At 38.9% G+C, this 24,322-nt stretch overlaps 1 long non-coding RNA gene across 4 annotated transcripts in view; it reads right to left on the bottom strand.

Annotated features, from left to right (window-relative positions):
* LOC147341289 (uncharacterized) overlaps positions 1 to 24,322 on the bottom strand; it is a 167,189-nt gene that overhangs the window by 125,289 nt on the left and 17,578 nt on the right. For all 4 annotated transcript variants that reach the window (XR_015159403.1, XR_015159405.1, XR_015159404.1 and 1 more), the window contains exon 2: positions 22,873 to 22,940. This is a non-coding gene — a long non-coding RNA (uncharacterized LOC147341289). The remainder of the gene's footprint in view (positions 1 to 22,872; positions 22,941 to 24,322) is intronic.

Raw genomic sequence — 24,322 nt, forward strand, 5'->3', positions numbered from 1 at the left:
AGATTATTTCTGAAAATAAAGGAGGGAACACAGTTTATTTTATGATGGCAACATAATCCTGAAACCAAAGCCTGACACAGACATTACCAAAAACAGAAAACTACAGATGGATAAACGTACTTTCAAAATGACCCTGGGACGCCATTATGAATTAATTTTCTCCTCAAGGGTCTGTGCCAGAAAGTAGCTTCACAGAGAGGGCTACTCCCCAAACCCAGGCTATCTCCTTTCTCTCCCACTCCCTCATACACATTCATGTACATCAGCCTGAACGTTCAGGCACTGTCTGCAGCCTATTCACTTGGTCTCACCTCAGGCTAAGACCATATACAACAGCCGTGTGATCAGCCCTCACGAGGAAAGACCTGGGGAAGAAGCCTGTACACATTTTGAGAAAGGGCTTGAGGCAAAGAATTTCAGCATCCTAATGCCTCACCTATGATCTAGAAAGTTGGTGGAGTTGGTATTCAGATGGGCATGTGACCATGGTACAATGAACTTCTCACACCTTAGAAAGGGGAACAGCTGAAGGAGAGCCAGAGCAGGGCTCGCTAAAAGCATAGGGCCCAAAGCAGGGCACCTTTTATCTAGGTATGACGTAAGTTCTGTGAAATGTGCAGATCTATATGAAAACCCTGTAACAGTTCAGTTCAGTCGCTCAGTCATGTCCGACTCTTTGCAACCCCATGGACCACAGCAGACTAGGCCTCCCTGTCCATCACCAACTCCTGGAGTTTACTCAAAATAAACTCTATTGAGTCAGTAATGCCATCCAACCATCTCATCCTCTGTCAGCCCCTTCTCCTGCCCTCAATCTTTCCCAGCGTCAGGGACTTTTCAAATGAGTCAGTTCTTCGCATCAGGTGGCCAAAGTATTGGAGTTTCAGCTTCAACATCAGTCCTTCCAATGAACACTCAGAATTGATCTCCTTTAGGATGGACTGGTTGGATCTCCTTGCAATCCAAGGGACTCTCAAGAGTCTTCGCCAACACCACAGTTCAAAAGCATCAATTCTTCTGTGCTCAGCTTTCTTTGTAGTCCAACTCTCACATCCATACATGACCACTGGAAAAACCATAGCCTTGACTAGATGGACCTTTGTTGGCAAAGTAATGTCTCTGCTTTTGAATACGCTGTCTAGGTTGGTCAGAACTTTTCTTCCAAGGAGTAAGCGTCTTTTAATTTCATGACTGCAGTCACCATCTGCAGTGATTTTGGAGCCCCCCCAAAAAAAGGTCAGCCACTGTTTCCACCATTTCCCCATCTATTTGCCATGAAGTAATGGGACCAGATGCCATGATCTTAGTTTTCTGAATGCTGAGCTTTAAGCCAACATTTTCACTCTCCTCTTTCACTTTCATCAAGAGACTCTTTAGTTCTTCTTTGCTTTCTGCCATAAGGGTGGTGTCATCTGCATATCTCAGGTTATTGATATTTCTCCCATCAATCTTGATTCCAGCTTGTGCTTCTTCCAGCCCAGCATTTCTCATGATGTACTCTGCATATAAGTTAAATAACCAGGGTGACCATATACAGCCTTGACGTACTCCTTTTCCTATTTGGAACCAGTCTGTTGTTTCATGTCCAGTTCTAACTGTTGCTTCCTGACCTGCATACAGATTTCTCAAGAGGCAGGTCAGGTGGTCTGTTATTCCCATCTCTTTCAGAATTTTCCAGTTTGTTGTGATCCACACAGTCAAAGGCTTTGGCATAGTCAATAAAGCAGAAATAGATGTTTTTCTGGAACTCGCTTGCTTTCTCCATGATCCAGCGGATGTTGGCAATTTGATCTCTGGTTCCTCCGCCTTTTCTAGAACCAGCTTGAACATCTGGAAGTTCACAGTTCACGTATTGCTGAAGCCTGGCTTGGAGAATTTTGAGCATGACTTTACTAGTGTGTGAGATGAGTGCAATTGTGTGGTAGTTTGAGCATTCTTTGGCATTGCCTTTCTTTGGGATTGGAATGAAAACTGACCTTTTCCAGTCCTGTGGCCACTGCTGAGTTTTCCAAATGTGCTGGCATATTGAGTGCAGCACTTTCACAGCATCATCTTTCAGGATTTGAAATAGTTCAACTGGAATGCCATCACCTCCACTAGCTTTGTTCGTAGTGATGCTTCCTAAGACCCACTTGACTTCACATTCCAGGATGTCTGGCTCTAGGTGAGTGATCACACCATTGTAATTATCTGGGTCATGAAAATCTTTTTTGTACAGTTCTTCTGTGTATTCTTGCCACCACTTCTTAATATCTTCTGCTTCTCTTAGGTCCATACCATGTCTGTCCTTTATTGAGCCCATCTTTGCATGAAATGTTCCCTTGGTATCTCTAATTTTCTTGAAGAGATCTCTAGTCTTTCCCATTCTATTATTTTCCTCTATTTCTTTGTATTGATCACTGAGGAAGGCTTTCTTATCTCTCCTTGCTATTCTTTGGACTCTGCATTAAATAGGTATATCTTTCCTTTTCTCCTTTGCTTTTGGCTTCTCTTCTTTTCACAGCTATTTGCAAGGCCTCCTCAGACAGCCTTTTTTTTTTTTTTTTGAATTCTTTTTTCCCATGGGATGGTCTTGATCCCTATCTCCTGTACAATATCACAAACCTCCGTCCATAGTTCATCAGGCACTCTGTCTATCAGATCTAGTCCCTTAAATCTATTTCTCACTTCCACTGTATAATCATAAGGGATTTGATTTAGGTCATACCTGAATGGTCTAGTGGTTTTCCCTACTTTCTTCAATTTAAGTCTGAATTTGGCAATAAGGAGTTCATGATCTGAGCCACAGTCAGCTCCCGGTCTTGTATATACATTTAAATAAAGATTATAAACAAAACAAAACATCTCAAAGGAGAGACATATCATGATCCAGGCTGGAGAAACTTATAATTTTAAAGATGCCATTTCTCCCTAAATTAACCTACAAATCCAGTGCAATCACAAACATCATTCCAATGGATATTTTATGAAACTTGGCAAGGTGATTTTATACTCATCTTGGAAAATGAAAATACATGAAAATTAGTTTTAAAAGATGAACAAAAAAGAACAGTGAAAGGTTGCTTTATCAGATAGTAAAATCTTCTATAAGGCAAAAAATAGACTATAGTACTTAAACAACTAAATTAGTGAGATAGAATAGAAAGCCAGGACATTTAATAGACGACAAAAGTAGCATTTCAAATTATAAAGGAAACAATGGACCACGCATTAAGTGATAGTAGAATAATTTACTGTACATTAGGAAAACATAAAGCTCCTGTTCTAATGGATACCACGCAAAAAATCCAGATGAACTAAAGAGCTAAATGTCAGTAACATAATTGAATACTACAGTAAGCTTTAAGAAGAAAATGTAGGAAGATATTTTTATCATAGGGTGAGGAAGATCATTTAGCAAGAATCAAATGAAGTATCCACGAAGAAAAAGAATGAACATTTTAATTATGCAATCAATAAATTTAACAATTGTTGTTGTTCAGTCTCTCAGTCATGTCCAACTCTTTGCAACCCCACGGACTGCAGCACACCAGGCTTCCCTGTCCTCCACCATCTCCCGGAGCTTGCTCAAACTCATGTCCATTGAGTCAGACAATAAACGTTAAATTATTACTTATATAATAATAAAATATATAATTAATTGTTTTTAATTAGTAGCAGCTGTGAACTAAGTAAAGAAGGAAAGTGACAAAGTCAGAGAGATATGCAACATATATGACAAAGGGTTCATATCTAGGTCATATGGAAGAAAATCTAAGGAAAAAGTAAAAAATCTATTTTAAAGAGGGGGTTGGAAATTATGTGATTACGCCATTCAGAGAAAAAGAAATTTACATGGCAGTTATAAAGATAAAAATGTGTATAGTCTCACCAGTTATCACGGAAAATAATATTTAAACAACAGCTTTGTTTATGAAATTGGTAAAAATGTCCACTTTTGCTGGAAACCTATAGAAGAATATGACCTGAGAGAAATTCCTCAGCTGCTATCAAAATATAAAATATACATAGTTTTGGATTCAGCATATGTGTGCATACAAAGAAACAGGGACAGAGATGTTTATTGCTGCATTATTTTTACTTGTAAAAAGTGGGAAGCAACTTAAATGTTTGTCGATTGTTAAATAACCATATATTGATATTATGCAGTGGTTAAAAGAAATTAAATAGGTCTGTATGCACTGCCATGGAAGGGTTCCCAAAGCATATTGTTCAGTGAGGGAAAAAAGTTGCTAAATAATTTGTATGCTATAATCTCAGTAATGTAGCCTAACAAATGTGTAAGTACATAGATATGTAAACCCATAGGGAATGGACTGTAAAGATTCACATCAAACTTGATGACAATGATTACTTCAGGAAGGAGGATGGAATGGGGCAGTAGAAAGTGAAAAGAGTACTTATGAACAGCCTGAATCATCCCAATGGAAACGTATTCGAATATTACTTGTGTAATGTTTAAACATAACAACATTTTAAACACTAAATAAAAGTAGCTAATGAGAAGGCAAAGGGCAGGAGACTGCTGTTTCTCATTATAAGTTTTTGAATAATATTTGATTTTTCAAACTATGCACATGCTTTAATTTGATGGAAAAAGGACAAGGTTTAAAATGCATTTAGAACATGCTTTTACTTAAAGCTTCATAGCAGTAAGTGGCAGAGTTGGCCTCCACATCAAGTTTGTGTTGATAGTGTTTAAAGAAAGAAAGAAAAAAGAACAGGTTTAATCTAGTAACGCATTATAATTAATTTAGCTTTTACTTATAGTAAAAGAAAGATGATTATGGTTCCATAATAATGTATATAATAGTCTAGAAGCAGTAATCTACTTTAAAAGTTTTAAATACATCTCTTATCCACAAAATCACTTCCACTGTTTTCTTCCTTAGTCCTCTAAATTTGGCCCTAAAACTGGTGCAGTTAGGGTTAGCAGGGTGTCATCCTGCCTCAGTCAATTTTCAAGAATGATTCTTTTGCATGATTTATTAACAGCTGTCTACTTTAAACATGCTGTCTGCTAATCTGTATCTTACTTTATGTCCATCAGATTTAGATCAGAGGAGAATCTGTTTTGCTTTTGAGTTTGTATATTTTTCTACATATGAGGACATTCTTGTTTCTACATATCTTTATTTACAGATCAGCATGTGTTCTTGGAAGCCTTTGAATATGAGATCACATGGTTTTGATTTTCCATTTTTATAAAAATGTGTTTTTGTCTTTTAGTTTCTGTACTGAACATGAACAGTTAATGACAAACTATGATCTTTGTTTTTATAATGCATGAAACAAGTTTATTGCTAAAATTTAAGAAATTAAAATATACCAAAGAGAAAGAACTTTATAAATGTTACCTTCAAAGATAGTATCTCTGTTACCATTTCAAAGCCCTTTATACTATTGCATACAATGCAAAGGAAATTAGAACTTACTGTTTAAGAAAACTGTCCCGTCCTGGGCCAGGAAACTAGAGTAACAGTCACTGAAGCTGACTGTTTAAAAATTCAGAGCTTAAAACAAAAATAAAATCTAATATTTATGAGCATGTATGATGTACCAACCTCTCTTATATGGATTTTCTCAATGACTCTTAAAACAACCCTCTGAATTATGTACTATTATTATCTTCATTTTATAGAAGACAAAACTGAGGTTTAAGACTATTAAAGATTTATACAAAATCACACATCTAGGAAATAGTAGAGACAGGTTTTGATCCCAGAGCCTAACCTCATAATCACCGTAAGTTTTATCCTAATTTAGCCCTGGGATTTTTTTGGAAGGAATGATGCTAAAGCTGAAACTCCAGTACTTTGGCCACCTCATGCGAAGAGTTGACTCACTGGAAAAGACTCTGATGCTGGGAGGGATTGGGGGCAGGAGGAGAAGGGGACGACAGAGGATGAGATGGCTGGATGGCATCACTGACTCGATGGACGTGCGTCTGAGTGAACTCCGGGGGTTGGTGATGGACAGGGAGGCCTGGCGTGCTACGATTCATGGGGTCTCAAAGAGTCAGATACGACTGAGCTACTGAACTGAACTGAGACTCAAATATCAGAGAATATGGACTTCTCTGGTGATTCAGATGGTAAAGAATCTGCCTGCAGTGAGGGAGACCAGGGTTTGATCCCTGGGTTGGGAAGATCCCCTCAAGAATGGAATGGCAACCCACTCCAACATTTTTGCCTGGAGAATTCCATGGACAGAGGAGCCTGGCTGGCTATAATCCATGGGTTTGCAAAGAGTCGGACACACTGAGTGACTAACACTTTCACTTTTCATCAGAGAATCTAGATGGCAAGTCATCATGAGATATGTGTACTATAAACCTTCATGGTACCAATTACATCACTGTCATCGCTTATAAGCAAATGAAATTACAAGAAATTAGTACTCAATTCCTCCCACAGACACCTCTCCAATTAAAGGCCCAGGGGGTTCTGTTGAAGCTGTTGCAGACAGGTGTTAAGGAATCATATTCTGAATTTTATCTTTGGATGTTAATATTTTAGATTGCTTTTACCAGAATGCTTGCTAGCATTAAGACATTGGCCTGTATTAAAGGAAAAGAATACAAAATTGCCTTTCATTAGTACCAAGAAATTATTCTCTTTACAAGTATGCTTCTATCTTATGATATAATTTGATTAATTTATCTAGTTAGCTTTTCCTCCTTTCCTCTGACTTCTAGGAAACTTAGAATCAAATCACCATCTCACCTCTAGCAATTGCTTGTGACATTTCCATGTGATGATCTGATTCCTGGTCATATTATTTTCTAATCACTGAACATATTTGTCTTAGTCCATTTGTGCTGCTATATAACAAAAATACCATAGACTAAGTGGCTTTAAAAACAGTTATTTCTCACAGTTCTGGAGGCTGGAAGTCTAAGATCAAGGTACTAGCAGATTCAGTGAGGACCCACTTTCTTATTTAAAGACAATCATCTTCTCCCTGTGTCTTCTCCTGACAGAACAGGCAAGGGAGCTCCCTGGAGTCTCTTTTAGAAGGACACTAATCCCATGCATCTCGGCTGATAAAGAATATACCTGCAATGCAGGAGACCCCGGTTCCATTCCTGAGTCAGTAATTTCCCCTGAAGAAGGAACTTCTCCAGTATTCTTGGGCTTCCCTGGTGACTCATGTGGTAAATAATCGACTGGGTACAATCTCTGCACTGGGAAGATCCCCCGGAGGAGGGGATGGCAACACACTCCAGTATTCTTGCTTGGAGGATCCCATGGACAGAGAAGCCTGGTGGGCTACAGTCCATGGGTCACAGAGATGGACACGACTGAGCAACTAAGCACAGCACAATCCTATGCATGAGGGCATCACCCTTAAGACCTAATCACCTCCCAAAGGTTCTACCTCCAAATGCCATTACTTTGCGTAATGTAAAAGTTTCAAAATATGAACTGGGAATGGGTGTAGAAATTCAGTCTATAACAATCTTCAATATTTCTTTTTATCCTCTGCAGTATGGGAGTTAAGACTTCCTTGATCAAAAGTAGTAGAAAGCCTTCACACCACAAAGATAAGTGATAAGTATGTGATGTGATGGAGATGTCAGCTAATAACTATGGTGGAAATCATTTTGCAGTATATGTCAAAACAACACATTGTACATCTTAAATTTATGAAATGTTGTATGTCAATCACATCCCAATAAACCTGCAAAAAGAGTAATATGTACTAAGCAACCCAGTACATAGTTTGTTGTCAATAAACATAGTTTCATTCCTTATCTGAGATCTTCTACAGGTACCAGCATCTGTTACAAATAGTTCCTGTCTTTTGGTCACTATGGCAACCTTAGGCAAACCATTAAAAAAGTAACAGAAATCTAAACAACCCTAAGCTATACCATATACACACATACAAACATGTGCCTGCACACAAATCCATTTTTATAACTGGGATATACAAAGCATGGGCTTCCCTGGTGGCTCAGTGGTAAAGAATCTGCTTGCCAATGCATAAGGCATTGGTTCGATCCCTGATCCAGGAAGATCCCCTAGAGAAGGAAAGGGCAACCCCCTCCAGTATTCTTGCCTGGGAAATCCCATGGACAGAAGAGCCTGGCAGGCTACAGTCCATGGGGTTTCAAAAGAGCTGGACATGACTTACAGACTAAACAATGTTCAAAGCATGCTAGCTTAATTTCAGATGGGCCTATAATAGTGAAGTATAAAATATAGTCCACAAGTTCTCAACGAGGGTAAACTTGGTTCCAAAAGAAACATTGTGCAATATCTGAAAATTAAGAGGATGCTACTGGTACCTAGTGGATAGAAGACAGAGATGTTGCTAAACATCCCAAAAGGCACAGGACAGCCCCCTACCACAAAGAACTGTCCAGTCCCAAATGTCAATAGTGCCATGATTGGGAAACCCTGTGTATAGCCACCTTGATTAGTGACTGAGCTAAAGTAAATAGGGAGGAATTTAGGATAAAACAGTCTAGAGATTGTGAAGCCAGGATAGTGATAGCTCGAGGATTACTATAAAGGAGTGGTTTAGAGGTGGCATTCTGATTGGATGTGAAAGCTTAGAGCTCAGTTGGCTTAACACTTTTGTTAAATTGGGTAAATACTAATTGTACACACCAAAAAGTGGGACAGAGCCCTAAAACTCCACCAAACCCCGCCTTTTTATAGCATTTCTGAACCAGGAAGTTAAAACAGATATCAAAAAATAAAAAATAAAAAAAAAAACAGATACCAACTTGGATTTTGAATTCCTATGGATTACTGGGGAAAAGGAGTAAGATTCCCTGAACAGGGAATCTGAAGACCTATGTTCTAATCTCACTCTCCTTCTTTTATGACTTTGGGCAAGTCATTTTCCATCACTAGGTTGCCTCCTGTGTAAACTGAGGCAATTTGGGTGCTCAATTTCTAAGCCTCTTTCTACCTCTGTTGTTGTTCAGTCACTAAGTCGTGTCCGACTCTTTGTGACCCATGGACTGCAGCACGACAGGCCTCCCTGTCCCCCACTATCCCCCAGATTTTGTGCAAGTTCATTCCATTGAGTCGGTGATGCCATCCAACCATCTCATCCTCTGCTGTCCTCTTCTCCTTTTGCCTTCAATCTTTCCCAATATCAGGGTCTTTTCCAATGAATCTACCTGTAACAGTTGTGAATCTGCGATTTATTAACTGGGAGTAAACCAAAACAAAGCATAGGAACATTTTTTGGTGACTTATTTAGACATGTAGTTTCTAAACATCAACAAGGTTGATGAAAATGGACAATCCTCGCCTACTGCTGCTCTCCAGACACAGTGGATTCCACTGCTGAGGATTTTATATAGGAAAAAACGAAGTTAGGTTTATTGTGCGTCCTGTTACAGACTCACATAAGATAAAACCTTTGGTGACTGTAACATACTAATTTCAGAACTTTTTCAGATGTCACACATTTACGGATTGTTTACAACAAACAGTATAATTCAATAAATAGTTCCGCAGGTTTTTTCCTCTGTAATTGTTCTACCATGTTTAATTCATTCAGAGAAAGGGCTATAGAAAAGAAAGGTTTATAAGAGAACTACTACATTGCTAGAACATGGGAGTACTTCTTATCAGAAGCAATCTTTATGATCTCCCTGTCCGCAGAGTTAGTAATATTTTCAATCTTTGGACCAGAGCTTTATTTATAATGTGAAATATTTAGCAGAAATCCAATGAGAAAGTTGAAGTATTCAGTACTCAATTTCAGGACTTCCCTGGTGGTCCAATGGTTAAGAATCTGCCTGCCAGAACACTCAATGACTTAAAGCAAAGCAAGATCTTCTATGACCCACCTCCTAGAGTAATGGAAATAAAAACAAAAGTAAATAAGTGGGACCTGATTAAACTTAAAAGCTTTTGCACAGCAAAGGAAACTATAAGCAAGGTGAAAAGACAACCCTCAGAATGGGAGAAAATAATAGAAATGAAACAACTGACAAAGGATTAACTTCCAAAATATATAAGCAGCTCATAGAACTCAATACCAGGAAAACAAACAACCCAATCAAAAAGTGGGAAAAAGACCTAAACAGACATTTTTCCAAAGAATGTCTATATGTCTATACAGATGGCTAACAAACACATGAAAAGATGCTCAACATCTCTCATTATTAGAGAAATGCAAATCAAAACTACAATGAGATATCACCTCATACCAGTCAGAATGGCCATCAGCAAAAAGTCTACAAACAATAAATGCTGGAGAGGGTGTGGAGAAAAGGAAACACTCTTGTACTGTTGGTGGGAAGGTAAATTGATAGAGCCACTATGGAAGATGGTATGGAGATTCCTTAAAAAACTAGGAATAAAACCACCATATGACCCAGCAATCCCACTCCTAGGCATATACCCTGAGGAAACCAAAATAGAAAAAGACACATGCATCCCATTGTTCATTGCAGCACTATCTACAATAGCTAGAACATGGAAGCAACCTAGATGTCCATCAACAGATGACTGGATAAAGCTGTGGTACATATACACAATGGAAAGTTACTCAGCCATAAAAAGGAATGCATTTGAGTCAGTCCTAATGAAGTGGATGAACCTAGAACCTATTACACAGAGTGAACTAAATCAGAAAGAGAAAGATAAATATCATATTCTAATGCATATATATGGAATCTAAAAAATGGTTCTGAAGAATTTATTTACATGGCAGCAATGGAGAAACAGGCATAGAGAATAGGCTTATGGACATGTGGAGAGGGGAGAAGAGGGTGAGAAGTATGGAAAGAGTAACGGAAACTTACATTGCCATATGTGAAATAGATAGCCAATGGGACTTTGCTGTGTGGCTCAGGAAACCAAACAGGGGCTCTGTATCAACCTAGAGGGGTGGGATGGGGAGGGAGATGGGAGGGAGGTTCAAAAGGGAGGGGATATGCGTACACCTATGGCTGATTCATGTTGAGGTTCGACAGAAAACAACAAAATTCTGTCAATCAATTATCCTTCAATTAAAAAAATACATTAATTTAAAAAAAAGAATCTGCCTGCCAATGTGGGGGACATGGGTTCAATCCCTGGTCTAGGAAGATCACACATGCCATGGGGCAGCTAAGCCCATGCACCACATCTGCTGCTACTGCTGCTAAGTCGCGTCAGTCGTGTCCAACTCTGTGCGACCCCATAGACGGCAGCGCACCAGGCTCCCCCGTCCCTGGGATTCTCCAAGCAAGAATACTGGAGTGGGATGCCATCTCCTTCTCCAAGGCATGAAAGTGAAAAGTGAAAGGGAAGTCGCTCAGTCGTGTCCGACTCTTCGAGACCCCATGGGCTGCAGTCCACCAGGCTTCTCACCCATGGGATTTTCCAGGCAAGAGTACTGGAGTGGGGTGCCATTGCCTTCTCCATGCACCATATCTACTGAGCCCCAATTCTAGAGTCCACAGGCTACAACTACTGCAGCCCACAAGCTCTAGAAACTGTGCTCTGCAGTAAGAGAAGCCACCATAATGAGAAGCCCACACGCCACAACTAGAGAATAGACCTCACTCTCCGCAACTAGAGAAAGTCCACACACAGCAATGAAGACCCAGTGCAGCCAAAAGTAAATAAATTTTTAAAAATCTTTTTTAAAAATATTCAATTTTAGGAGAGCAGAGGGGAGAACATTTGTCTTTTGTCACTTGTGCATAAATTTCTATTTCAAAGACAAATATTTAAAGAGGGTATAGCAAAAGCTTGGGAATGGAATTAGGAATACAAAGCACAAAGTGCTGTACAAGTTGTCCAGTGCATGAGGACACTTAGCAGAGAAAAGAAGTGGAGGCCGAAATACATAGTCTTTCCTCCATTCGCCAAGCCTCACATCTTGGCAGGGGACTGTGTCTGTGGGGAGGGGACCCTTTTCCAATACAAACAAAGGCATCGTTCACTATTAGGTAACAGAGATGCCTTCAGCAAAACCCAGTTATAACATAGTGTTGTAGAGTCTTATTCTAAACCACAATAGTATAAATTCTTGAAATTTTCCAATTAACAAATTTGATACAAGTAGAGGAAACATACGGAGAAGGCAATGGCACCCCACTCCAGTACTCTGGCCTGGAAAATCCCATGGACAGAGGAGCCTGGTAGGCTACAGTCCATGGGGTCGCTGAGGGTCGGACACGACTGAGCGACTTCCCTTTCACTTTTCACTTTCATGCATTGGAGAAGGAAATGGCAACCCACTCCAGTGTTCTTGCCTGGAGAATCCCAGGGACGGGGGAGCCTGGTGGGCTGCCGTCTATGGGGTAGCACAGAGTCGGACATGACTGACGCGACTTAGCAGCAGCAGAGGAAACATATAGTAGAGTAGCCTTAACCTGAAAATTCTCTGGGTGCAAAAACAGTAACAAAAAGATTGTCACCAATATCAAGATCGAAATTCAACTAAAAATAAAGACACACTCTTCAGTATGTATATATCACTCCAAAAAAAGAGATTGTCTCTGAATACTGAAAGTGAAAGTGAAGTCGCTCAGTCGTGTCCGACTCTTTGCGACCCCATGGACTGTAGCCTATGAGGTTTCTCTGTCCATGGGATTTTCCAGGCAAGAATGCTGGAGTGAATTGCCATTTCCTTCTCCAGGGGATCTTCCCAACCCAGGAATCGAACCCGGGTAGATGCTTTACCATCTGAGCCACCAGGGAAGCCCTATACTAGAAAGTCACAAGACAAGCTAAAGCTTTATAGGGGAAGATTTTGAGGGAAGGAAGCAAATAACTTGGCTAAGTCCTGCTTCAACCCTTGAGGAAATAATTAAATTTACAGAAAGGCACTTATATCATGTGCCCCAGGAAGTCATCAATTTGGATATCAGACATACTGTTCTTGAAAGAGATGAATAATACATAAACAATCCGATCCTCAGAGCTTGTTCTAAAAAGGAACTTATGGTCATTTCACCATGTCAGTGCATTCTTAAGCTAACCTCTTACATCTGCTATACACAGAATGTAGATTTACAGTGATAAGCATAAGAAACTGATGTGTTTAAATAACCGAAGAGAAATAACTTTTATATTAGGTCTAGTTTAGGTTTTGTTATTCCCATTGTCTCCCAGATCTATAACAATTGATAATCTAAGAGTGAGATATATGCCAACCCAGCATTAGCAAGACAGGTACCCAGGACCATTCTGTAGAATGTACAACACATATTATTAAAGATCAGAATAATATTTATTAAAACTTTCTGTTTAGAAGGTTTTTCAAATGAAATCATTCAGATTTTTTCCCTATATTTCCTTACTTTTTAAAAAAAAATTATAGGTATTCTTTAGTAAGTAGCTTTGGAGAAGGCAATGGCACCCCACTCCAGTACTCTTGCCTGGGAAATCCCATGGACGGAGGAGCCTGGAAGGCTGCAGTCCATGGGGTCGCTGAGGGTCGGACACGACTGAGCGACTTCCCTTTCACTTTTCATCTTCATGCATTGGAGAAGGAAACGGCAACCCACTCCAGTGTTCTTGCCTGGAGAATCCCAGGGACGGGGGAGCCTGGTGGGCTGCCGTCTATGGGGTCACACAGAGTCAGACACGACTGAAGCGACTTAGCAGCAGCAGTAAGTAGCTTAGTAATTTAAGAAAAATCTTGTTTAACAAAAGATATAGTGAAATATTGAAGTAACCTTTTCTGACTTAATTTGAATGAAAAACCTGATTACTTTTCATCTATTACACAGCAGATCCATGTTCTTTCCTTGTTTATATCCTTCTAAACAAGCTGAAAATTGAGATCAGTCAGCTAGCTGACTGTGTGAGCATTCTCGTTTGGCATGATGAGGGGCTGCATCACAGTTTATGAATATCACATATTACCTGAGACCAAAGAGGAGGCTCCCCAAACCTGCAGGATGTGGTAGGCAATCAAGCAGTATAAAGGAGATGAACTGCAAGTCCTTTGAGAACAGAATCATTATGAGCTTAACAAGCATCGTTCTCAGTTATATCTATTTTAGTGGTGTTAGCATGATATTCATTATTGCACTATGAACTGTTGCAATAGCTTGAGATTTACCAAAATGATAAATATTTTAGAGTGATATCTGAATAGTCACAAGGATTTGTTATAGTGCTCTCTATTCAATGCTCCATCTCCTGTGCATGAATAAAACAGGGGTATATTTTTGAGCTGAGTAGAGAGAAAAAAGAAAATCAACATAATGAAATGCAAAGAGTATCAATGAAATTACAGTATGCATATTACTAAGCCATAAAAAAAAAAGAATGAAGTCTTGTGATTTTCAGCAACATGGATAGACCTGGAGGGTATTAGGGTAACTGAAGGAAGTCAAACAGAGAAAAACAATTACTGTATAATTTCATTTATATGGGGACTCAGAAAAACAAAACAAATGAACAAACAAAACAGAAACAGACTCAGAGAGAAGAAACTGGTGGTTGACAGAGGGGAGCGGAGTGGGGGGTGGTAAGTGAAATAGGTGAAGGAGATTAAAGGTACAAACTTCCAGTTATAAGATAAATAACTCACGGGGATGTAATGTACACATAAGGAATATATCAGTGATGCTGTAACAACTTTGTATGCTGACAAATGGTAACTGGTCTGCTGTGATCAGTTCAAAATGTAAAAATATTGAATCACTGTGTTATAAATTAGTGTAATATTGTATGCTAATTGTAAGTCAATAAAACTTTTTTATATTTAAATAAATATATCAATACCAAATGTTGAAATCTATGAGCTAGACTTTAAGACTAAATGAGATTTATCTATGCAACTCTGAGCATAGTGCCTGCACTTAGCAGGTGCTCAACTGAGTTAATATTTTTATTTATAATAAAGAAAAAACTATTGTGTTTGCCATTTCTGAAGAATAAGCAGGATGGAGGTGGGAAATTGAGATTTATTGAAGATACTGACAGCAGAGCATAGTGATCAGGACCTGGGACTTTATTCAAATTCCAGACAAGGTTACAGCAAGAAGTGACCTTGGACTTCAGTTACCAAACTACTTAAACTATGACACATACACCTCGCGAGGCGCTGAGTGTGACTCGAAACCATACGATAAACATGGAGCACCCTCTGGACCAGCAATCTGGTTAGGTAACGATGGAGAGGGAGTGGTTGTAAAAGTAAACACATATATTATAGAGTAAAATACAGATTTTTATATGAATCTTTAATGAGAATAGGAAACATGCTGAAGACTATTCACAAACTCATTCTTTGTCACTCTTCTTTCTCATTTAGAGAAAACTTCTCAACTGTAAGCTCCTTGAAGGACTAATCTCTCTTATTTCGAGTTATATTCTCAGCTTTGAGTTCAGAGTTTGGAAGACAGTGGAATGGTTGAATAATGGACGGCTGCATGGTTCAGAAGGATGGAAGAATGGAGTGATGCATTTTGTTATATTTTTTCTTATATCTAGAGTCACAGTATAGTGAATTGATCCACAATTACAGTCAACTAAATAGGGAAGCTCTAATCTGGACCTGAAGCCATAGTCAACCTGAACATTTGGGGCTAGGGAAAGAAGGATGGGTATCCGTGCTCAAATTCTGCTCTATTCCATCCTTACACTGTGCTCTCCAAAGCAGAAAAAGCAAGTTCTTATGATGTCAGGCCACTGAAAAGTGTGGAAGTGTTTGTTGTTCAGTCATATCTGACTCCTTGCAATAGTATGGACTGTAGCCCACCAGGCTCTTCTGTCCATGGGATTTTCCGGGCAAGAATACTGGAGTGGGTTGTCATTTCCTTCTTCAGGGGATCTTCCCAACCCAGGGATCGTACCCATATCTCCTACATTGCAGGCAGATTCTTTATCATCTAAGCCACTAGACTGTTCCTAATGCTAGAACCACCACATGGCAGAGAAAAGAGGGCAAGATCTTTCCCTGGATCACAGGCAACACTTTCCTAGGAGTGAAGCTAGCCCGGTCATCATCAGTACTTGTCTGGGTGTTAGTTGCTTAGTCATGTCCTATTCTTTGCCACCCCATGGACTGCAGCCTGAGAGGCTCCTTTGTCCTTGGGATTTCCCAGGCAAGAATACTGGAGTGGGTTGCCATTTCCTTCTCCAGGGGTCAGTACTTTTCTTGCCCCAAAGGAAATATGTTTAGGTTGCCAAACAAAAGGCAATAAAGGTGTGTGTTTGTGTGTGTGTATGTAAACACAAGTATGTACATGTCTGTGTATACACATATTACTGGGATTCTTCATTAAGACCCTTTAAAGTCCATTTTATCTCCAGTTTGATCATGTGACCTTATGCAAGCTACTAACATTTCTCTGAATCTCAGTTTCCTTACTGATAAAAATGGGATAATAATACCTGCCCTGCATATTATATTGACTTTCCAGGATTTTTTTGAGAATAAAAATCAAAAAGAGATAATAATTGTGAAATGATATATAAACTGTACAAAGCTATTCAAGTGCTAGAGAAATTACTCATCTTATATGCAGACTAGGCAGTAGCAGAATTAACAGCAATACTCTACAAGGGTAGGAGGCTGATTTCCTCTTTGTACTTGTATCTGTACCACCCCCACTGGGGGCCAGAAGGCAGTGACAAGACTGCCACTCTATAGGAGGCAAGAGCCCAAGCCATGGTTCTCACTACAGACTGACATCCAGCAGCTTGTTAATTACATATTTCCATTAATGGGATGAATCTCATTGTCTTTCTGGATGACAATCTCCCTTTCAATGCATAGATGTCTTATTTTGTTCTGTACTCCTTAGCAACCCAGTGACTGTATTCTGACACATTTTGTTACTAGTCTTGAAGCTTTAAAACAAAAAAAAAAGGTTGCCCTTGAGCAACCATTGATCTTGCTGCACTTGAGTTTTCCCCTAAGTGTTTTTCAAATTTATTTTATTGAAGTACAGTTGATTTACAATGTTGTGTTAATTTCTGCTATCCAGCAAAGTGATTCAGTTATACATATATTTGCATTCTTTTTCATATTTTTTCCATCATGGTTTATCACAGGACATTGAATATAGTTCCCCATGTCCCTTAAGTTTTTAAAATAAAAATGTCTTTAAAAGAATTACATGAACTGGAAACATATAAAAACAGTACAACTTTTCTATGGTAGCATACTACTTAAAGCCTTATCACATCAGAATAGGATTATCTTCTGTCTTTGGAGCACAAATCAAAAGACAATCTTGCAAACACACCCAGAGTTTACTACTATGGCTTTTCTTTAGCAAGGAGACTGGTTTGGGCAGATGGACTTGTCCAAACCACCTGATTCCACACCTCACAGCATTCTTTTCTACATATATGAGATGGCAATCACAAAAACCACAGTCCAGGGAAAAATTGAGGAAGATTGAGATTTGAGAAAATGGAAGTTCACTAATTTTCCTCAGAGTGAATAACTGCAAAACTAAGCCTGATAACCTAAAACATTTTATTAGAGTACATTATATACAAATATTTCCTCCACATTTCCTTGGCAGAAAGATAAGTATTACTACTCCAAGAGAGGAAGTGATAAGATGGCCCAGGCACAAGATTAAATTTTAAATAACAGATAAAGGGCATGGCAACCCACTCGAGTGTTCTTGCCTGGAGAATCCCATGGACAGAGGAACCTGGCAGGCTACAGTCTATGGGGTCACAAAGGGTCAGACACGACTAAGCAACTAACACTTTCACGTTCACTTACTTTCACAGATACACACATGAAAGGAAAATGCTCATCTCTAGGACAACCAGAAAGGAGGTAGAGATGAGACCAAGATTAATGGGGAAAATGGTGACTATGTAAGGGGACAGCCACAATGTCAAACAGTAATGAATACTTGAAAGTTGGAATCATGTTTGTAAATTGGTTTTTTAAACAAACAGGGAGCTGGTGCATAAAATGAAGTAGAGTGAAAGTGAAAGTCACTCAGTTATGTTCGACTCTTTGTGACCCCATGGACTATACAGCATGGAATTTTCCAGGCCAGAATACTGGAGTAGGTAGCCTTTCCCTTCTCCAGGGGATCTTCCCAACCCAGGGATCAAACCCAGATCTCCGACATTGCAGGTGTATTCTTTACCAGCTGAGCCACAAGCGAAGCCCAAGAATACTGGAATGGGTAGCCTAGATCTTCTCCAGGGGATCTTCCAGACCTAGGAATCAAACCGGGATCTCCTGCATTGTAGGTGGACTGTTTACCAACTAAGCTATCAGGGAAGCCCAAAATGGAGTATAGGATAGCATAGTCCTGAGACATTCTAAGTCCCTGATTTAAAGCAAAGAAGTTGTAGGCCAGGCATTACTAATTTCCTCCAGATACCACTTCAGTGAGGCCACTGATTTTTGACATTTCATTCATTTTATAGCTACAGAACTACTCCATAAAGTGAATACCATTGCCCCAGCAGAAGTCTGAATAATGCTGTGAACTGTGCTGTTCTGCCTATTTGCACGTACAGAATGCTCCTTACCATGGTAGACACATAATCTGGAAAAGAGTGAGAGAGAATGCAGTTACCATATTCATTTTCTACTGCTGCAAACTTAGTGGCTTAAAAAAATACTCATGTACTATCTCACAGATTTCATAGGTCAGGGGTCTAGGCATGGTTTAGCTGGGTTCTGTGCTTAAGGTCTCACTAGGCTATCGCAAGGCATAGGCTGATGCTGTGGTCTCATTTGAAGCTTGGGGTTCTTTTCCAAGCACACTGGTTACTGGAAAATTCCATCCCTCATGGTTGTAGAACTGAGGCCATCTACTCCTAGAGGCTGCCTGCTATTCCCTGCCATATGACCTTTACAACACAACAGTTTACTTCCTCAAAGCCAGGAGGACAGCAATTCTCTGGTTCCAAAACTCTCTCTTCAGGGAAGGCCTGGATATTTTTTTTTAGAGTTTCAGAGTACATTTGTTTTTGTAAACAGTGTACAGCAGGCCAAAATTATTAGAAATCAGAGTTCAGAACAAACTCAGGACAATGAAGTTTGGTGTTGGGGGTGTTTGGGAATCATTTGATTATACTGTATGTTAAGTACTTGATGTTTCAAAAACAAATCACTGATGACAAGTACAGTCCACAGTGAGAAGACCTGGATATTCTTTGATTGGATCAAGCTCACCCTGAATATTCTCCCTCTTGATTAATTCAAGAATTTGTTGTTGTTCAACCACTAAGTCATGTCTGACTCTTTGCAACCCCATATATGACAGCACACCAGGCTTCCCTGTCCTTCACTATCCCCCAGTTTGCTCAAATTAATGTCCACTGAGCCAGTGATATTATCTAACCATCTCATCCTCTGCCACCCCTTTCTCCTTTTGCCTTCGATCTTTCCCAACATCAAGGTCTTTTCCAACGAGTTGCCTCTTTGCATCAGGTGGCCAAAAGTATTGGAGCTTCAGCATCAGTCCTTCCAATGAATACTCAGGGTTGATTTTCTTTAGAATCAACTGGTTTGATCTCCTTGCAGTCCAAGGGACTCTCAAGAGCCTTCTCCAGCACCATAGTTCGAAGGCACCAATTCTTCAGCATTCAACCTTCTTTATGGTCCAACTCTCACATCCATACATGACTACTGGAAAAACCATAGCTTTGACTATACAGAACTTTGTCAGCAAAGTGATGTTTCTGCTTTATAATATGCTGTCTAGGTTTGTCATAGCTTTTCTTCCAAGGAGTAAGTGTCTTTTAATTTCACGGCTGCAGTGACCATCTGTAGCGATTTTGAAGCCCAAGAAAATAAAGTCTGTCACGACTTCTACTTTTTCCCCTTCTATTTGCCATGAAGTGATGGGACCAGATGCCATGATCTACTAAAGATACCAACCCTCTAATCCCTGGGAATGTGAATGTTACATTATACAGCAAAAGGGATTTTGCAGATAAAAGTAAGGTTAAGGACCTTTAAATTAGGGAAATTAACCTGGATTAACCAGGTGGGGCCAATCTAATCACATGAGCCCTCAAAAAAGCAGAGAGCTTTCTCCAACTGAAAGCAAGAGAGATGCAGCAGCAGGAGAAGTCAGAAAGAATCAAAATCTGAGAGGAACTCAACCTGCTCTTGCTGAAGGGCGGCCACATGGAAAGCATGGAAAGGAATAGGGCAACACTGAGTTATCAAAGATTGGTCCCACTTGGCAGCCAGCAAAGAAACTGGGCCCTACAACCAGAAGGAACTGAATTTAGGTAGCACCTGAAGGAACTTGGAAGCCGATTCCTCCCTGGAGCCTCTAGAAAGGAACACAGCCCTGCTAACACCTTAATTTTGGTCTTGGGAGACCTTGATCTAAGACCCCAGTCAAGTCTCCCCGGACTTCTGACCTACAGAACTCTGAGATAATAGATGGCTGTTGTTTTAAGCTGCTTAATTTATGGCAATTTATCATGGTAGCAATAGAAAACTAATAACAATTATTAAGTTCCAGTTTCTTCAAGTAGTTCTGACACCACAAAGTTTCCATCTTGTCACCATCAGTCTGCCTCATTGGATCAAACTCCAATTTGTTTATAACCCTTTGGAGAATGCAATGTCAACTGCTGCCACCTGAGTGCACAGATTAATTTTAGCATCACTTAAGAGTAGGATAAACCAGACACTGTGTAACTCCTGAAGGGATGTAATAGGAAGAACACTGCAGGGCCCGTGAGATAGCCTTGTCAAAAATGTTTATATCCTGCATTAATCACACCTGTAGAGCTAGTGCCAAAAGAATAGGAAATCTGAGGGAAAGAGGAACAAGGTAAATGGCACCACAAAAAAAGCAATCAGAAAACTATAATATAAGATGAGACAACTGATTGTTTTTAAAAGAAGACAATGAGAGGAAGTAGTGAAAGGGAGACTGCTTTAGTTTAAAAGAGATTTGAGATACATTACTGATAAATGTCATGAACCTTGATTAGATGCTATGTTGAACAAACCATATGTCTCCAAGGCAACCTGTGAAATTTAAATACAGACCGGATAGTAGATGACGATAAGGAATTATTATTAATTCCGTAGATGTAGTAATGCCTTATGGTTATATAAGAAAATGCCCATGTTTTCTTAGAGGGGCATATTGATGTATTCAGGTTTGAGATGACAAGAGGTTCTGGGATTTGCTTTAAAATACTCCAGCAAGACAGCTAAAGGAGGGTGGATAAAGCAGTAGCAAAATGTTAATAACTGCTGAATTTGAGAGAGCAGTATGTGGACATTCATGGTATTATTCTCTCTACTTTTGTATAGGTTTGAAAGTTTCTATAATATGAATGTCTTTTAAACTGTAATGCCCATTACTAGCATAACACACTTATTCAGCCTGTCTCTGAAGAGTTACTGTAACCACCACCACCCTATTTATGTGGCCTACAATGGCACCCCACTCCAGTACTCTTGCCTAGAAAATCCCATGGACGGAGGAGCCTGGTGGGCTACTGTCCATGGGGTCTCAAAGAGTTAGACACGACTGAGCGATTTCACTTCACTTCACAGGTTTCTTGGGTTTTTTAACAGCTGCACTACAGTACTAACACAAGCACAACAGAGTTTTCCTATTAATGCTAACGGGTTCAGTCCTCCCCCAATATGTACTTTACAATCCTCTGAACTTAAGTGAAAAGTTTGCACTTACTTTGATAAAATATAATCTCGCTAATTTCAACCAATTTTTCCAATCTGTCAAATTTTCTCTAATTCTTTTCTACAATTCTAACTTCTGTAATTTCCTTTCTATAATTCTTTTCCAATTTTCTATAGATTTGTTACATATATAAATTTACTAGGCATGCTTTTATGACAATTTCCAATTATTGATATATATTTGAATAGACTATAGTCAAGAACAAAACCCTGTGGCAGACCACTAAATATCTTTCTCCAATAATGAACATTCTCTAGAGACAGGTATCTATCTTACATTTAGATTTAGAGATTATAGCTTTATAGAGAACATATTCGCACATTAATAATCAAACTTAAATGTCAAAGCTAGTCTGTCAGTTGTCCCATTTTATAGATGAACAAACCAAGGCTCAAAGAAATTGAGAACAATTTTTCTTGAGGTGATTGGACAACATTTAGAAGAAAGAGGTGATGAAAAGGGTCTGTAAAGAAGCATAGAGATATGTATGTGTATGAAGGGGAGATGACATGAGGTGTAATTAAGCACTTAAAGATCAGACAATACATAGACAAATGTAGAGATTCAGGCTCCCTAGGTGGAAGAAAGGAGTTGGTGGGGAAGAGACAGGTCAGTTCTTTGTGCTAGCCAGTAGGGGGCACAGAACATTCACAAATCAATTTCCTCATCTGTAAAATGGGGTTAAGATCCAGACTTGCAAGTTTCTTTACAGGACTAGAGGAAATCAAGTATATAAAGCATGTGGCATCTGACCTTGGGCTGTGGTGGACACTCAACGAGTTTTGCTTCCCTCTCCCCACCCCTTAATACCTTGATACTCCCAGTAGGCTAGAATCACACCCATTTTTAAAAAGCTCTTAACTACTACACTAAAATAATATTACGCACCTCTTAGAGGCTCCCTACTATTAGGTTTGTAACCAGTGGGGGAGGGATGAGAGGTTAAAACACTCCTCAGAGTTTGTGTTTTCTGCTACAGACCCTCTTCCTCTACTATTCTTCCCATTTTTCTCTCATGGCTGTTTCCCCCTGTCTTCATTTGGCCCCTTTGCTGATGCTTTGTAGGGTTTGAAGATGGTCAGAGTATATTCTTCAGGCACCCTTTAATAATAATCTCTTTTTTAAATTTCATCTTTACACTGACTAAAGCTTTTTTCTGTTTGTTTCCTCATTTGATTCTCATAATAATTTGATACACTGAGGTGAAATAGGCAGACTAGTGGTTTGATCCACTATTGAACAGATAAGAAAACTGACATTCAAAAAGTGACATGACTTACCCAAGGTCACACAGCAAGTAACTGGCAGAACCGGAAGGAGATCCATGACTCTCTGCCTCTATATGCTCCTGTATTTAAAAGATGACACTAAGTCACAAACTGTGCATCAAAAACCAAAAGGCCACGACTGAAAGCTACAACACCATCGTTATTTTTCCCACGATAAGGTTCATCATCTTCCATAAGGAACAACCACATAAAGCAAAAGCAAAACTAACATATTCCTGTAGGAAAGCCACAAACATGTGAGATGCAAAATGGAACTTTTCTGCCTAGTAGATGGATCATCATTTTGGAGAATCAAATTCCATCATCACTATAAAATATTTCTACATTTTTTCCATGTTTACAAAAAATGGTGCTCAAAATATTATTTTCCCCTATTTGTATTATGTGGCATTCTTCAGATTTTTTTTCTTAACTATCTCTAAAAGGACCTCTATCAAAATTAATATCTGGGGTGACATTTGCTTTCAAGATGTGAACAACAGTACAGTCGTGGGTCCTTCAGGTCAATCTATCAAGTATAAAGCTCAGCATCTTCTACTGTAAAAATGTGCTCAGCATATCCTTTCATATTAATGGGGAAAATCAGAATGTGGCTACATGAACCAATATGTAATCTTATCTTTTTCACTGTTTTTTGTTACAATGATTAATTTCTTATTGGCTAAAGTAACTTGGGTCATTGTTTATGGATATAGTTTTCTCAAACAAAATATTTTTATTAATATAGCACCCAGTTAAAAAGTTTTTTTCTGACTAGAAGTAAGAATTTTCTTTGAAAGAATAAATAGTAAAGGATCAACAGTATTCATGAGAAAACTCCATTCAATGGTTTGGCAATGGATAGTTTGATAAAGTCCTCTCCATGAAACAGAATGAAGTGAAAAAACAGACCTGGGTATATATGAAAATATTAACACGTAACTAAAGTAGTACTTAAAATCAGTGGGTAGAGGTGGGCTTTTCAGGAAATGGTAGAAGGACAATTGACTATTCATTTCAGAAAATAAAATAGCTAGATCCCTGTTTCATACCATATGCAAAAATAAATTCCAGATGTTTTAAAGAACCAAATATAAATATTAAAAATATAAATATTACATGAAGATATAGGAGGATGTCTTTATATTCTTGAGGTGGATAAGGCAAAGTAAGGCAAAAATACCTGTCATAAAACACAAAATAAGCAAAGCTGATTACATAAAATGTTAAAAGTTTTATACATAAAAGATAGTAAGCATTTGGCAAAACTAATACAATTATGTAAAGTTTAAAAATAAAATAAAATTTAAAAAAAAGATAGTAAGCAAAGTTAAAAAGTGACAGACCATCAAAAGTAATTGCAACATAACACATAATTGATATGTGGAGTATATAGAGTTCCAGTAGGGAACAATAACAAAAAAATAAGCAACCAGAACCTTTTTTTATTTATTTATTTTTT

This window comes from Bos grunniens, chromosome X (genome assembly GCF_055505025.1).
Source record: "Bos grunniens cultivar Pamir isolate PY7600 chromosome X, Bosgru_T2T1.0, whole genome shotgun sequence".
Taxonomy (NCBI): domain Eukaryota; kingdom Metazoa; phylum Chordata; class Mammalia; order Artiodactyla; family Bovidae; genus Bos; species Bos grunniens.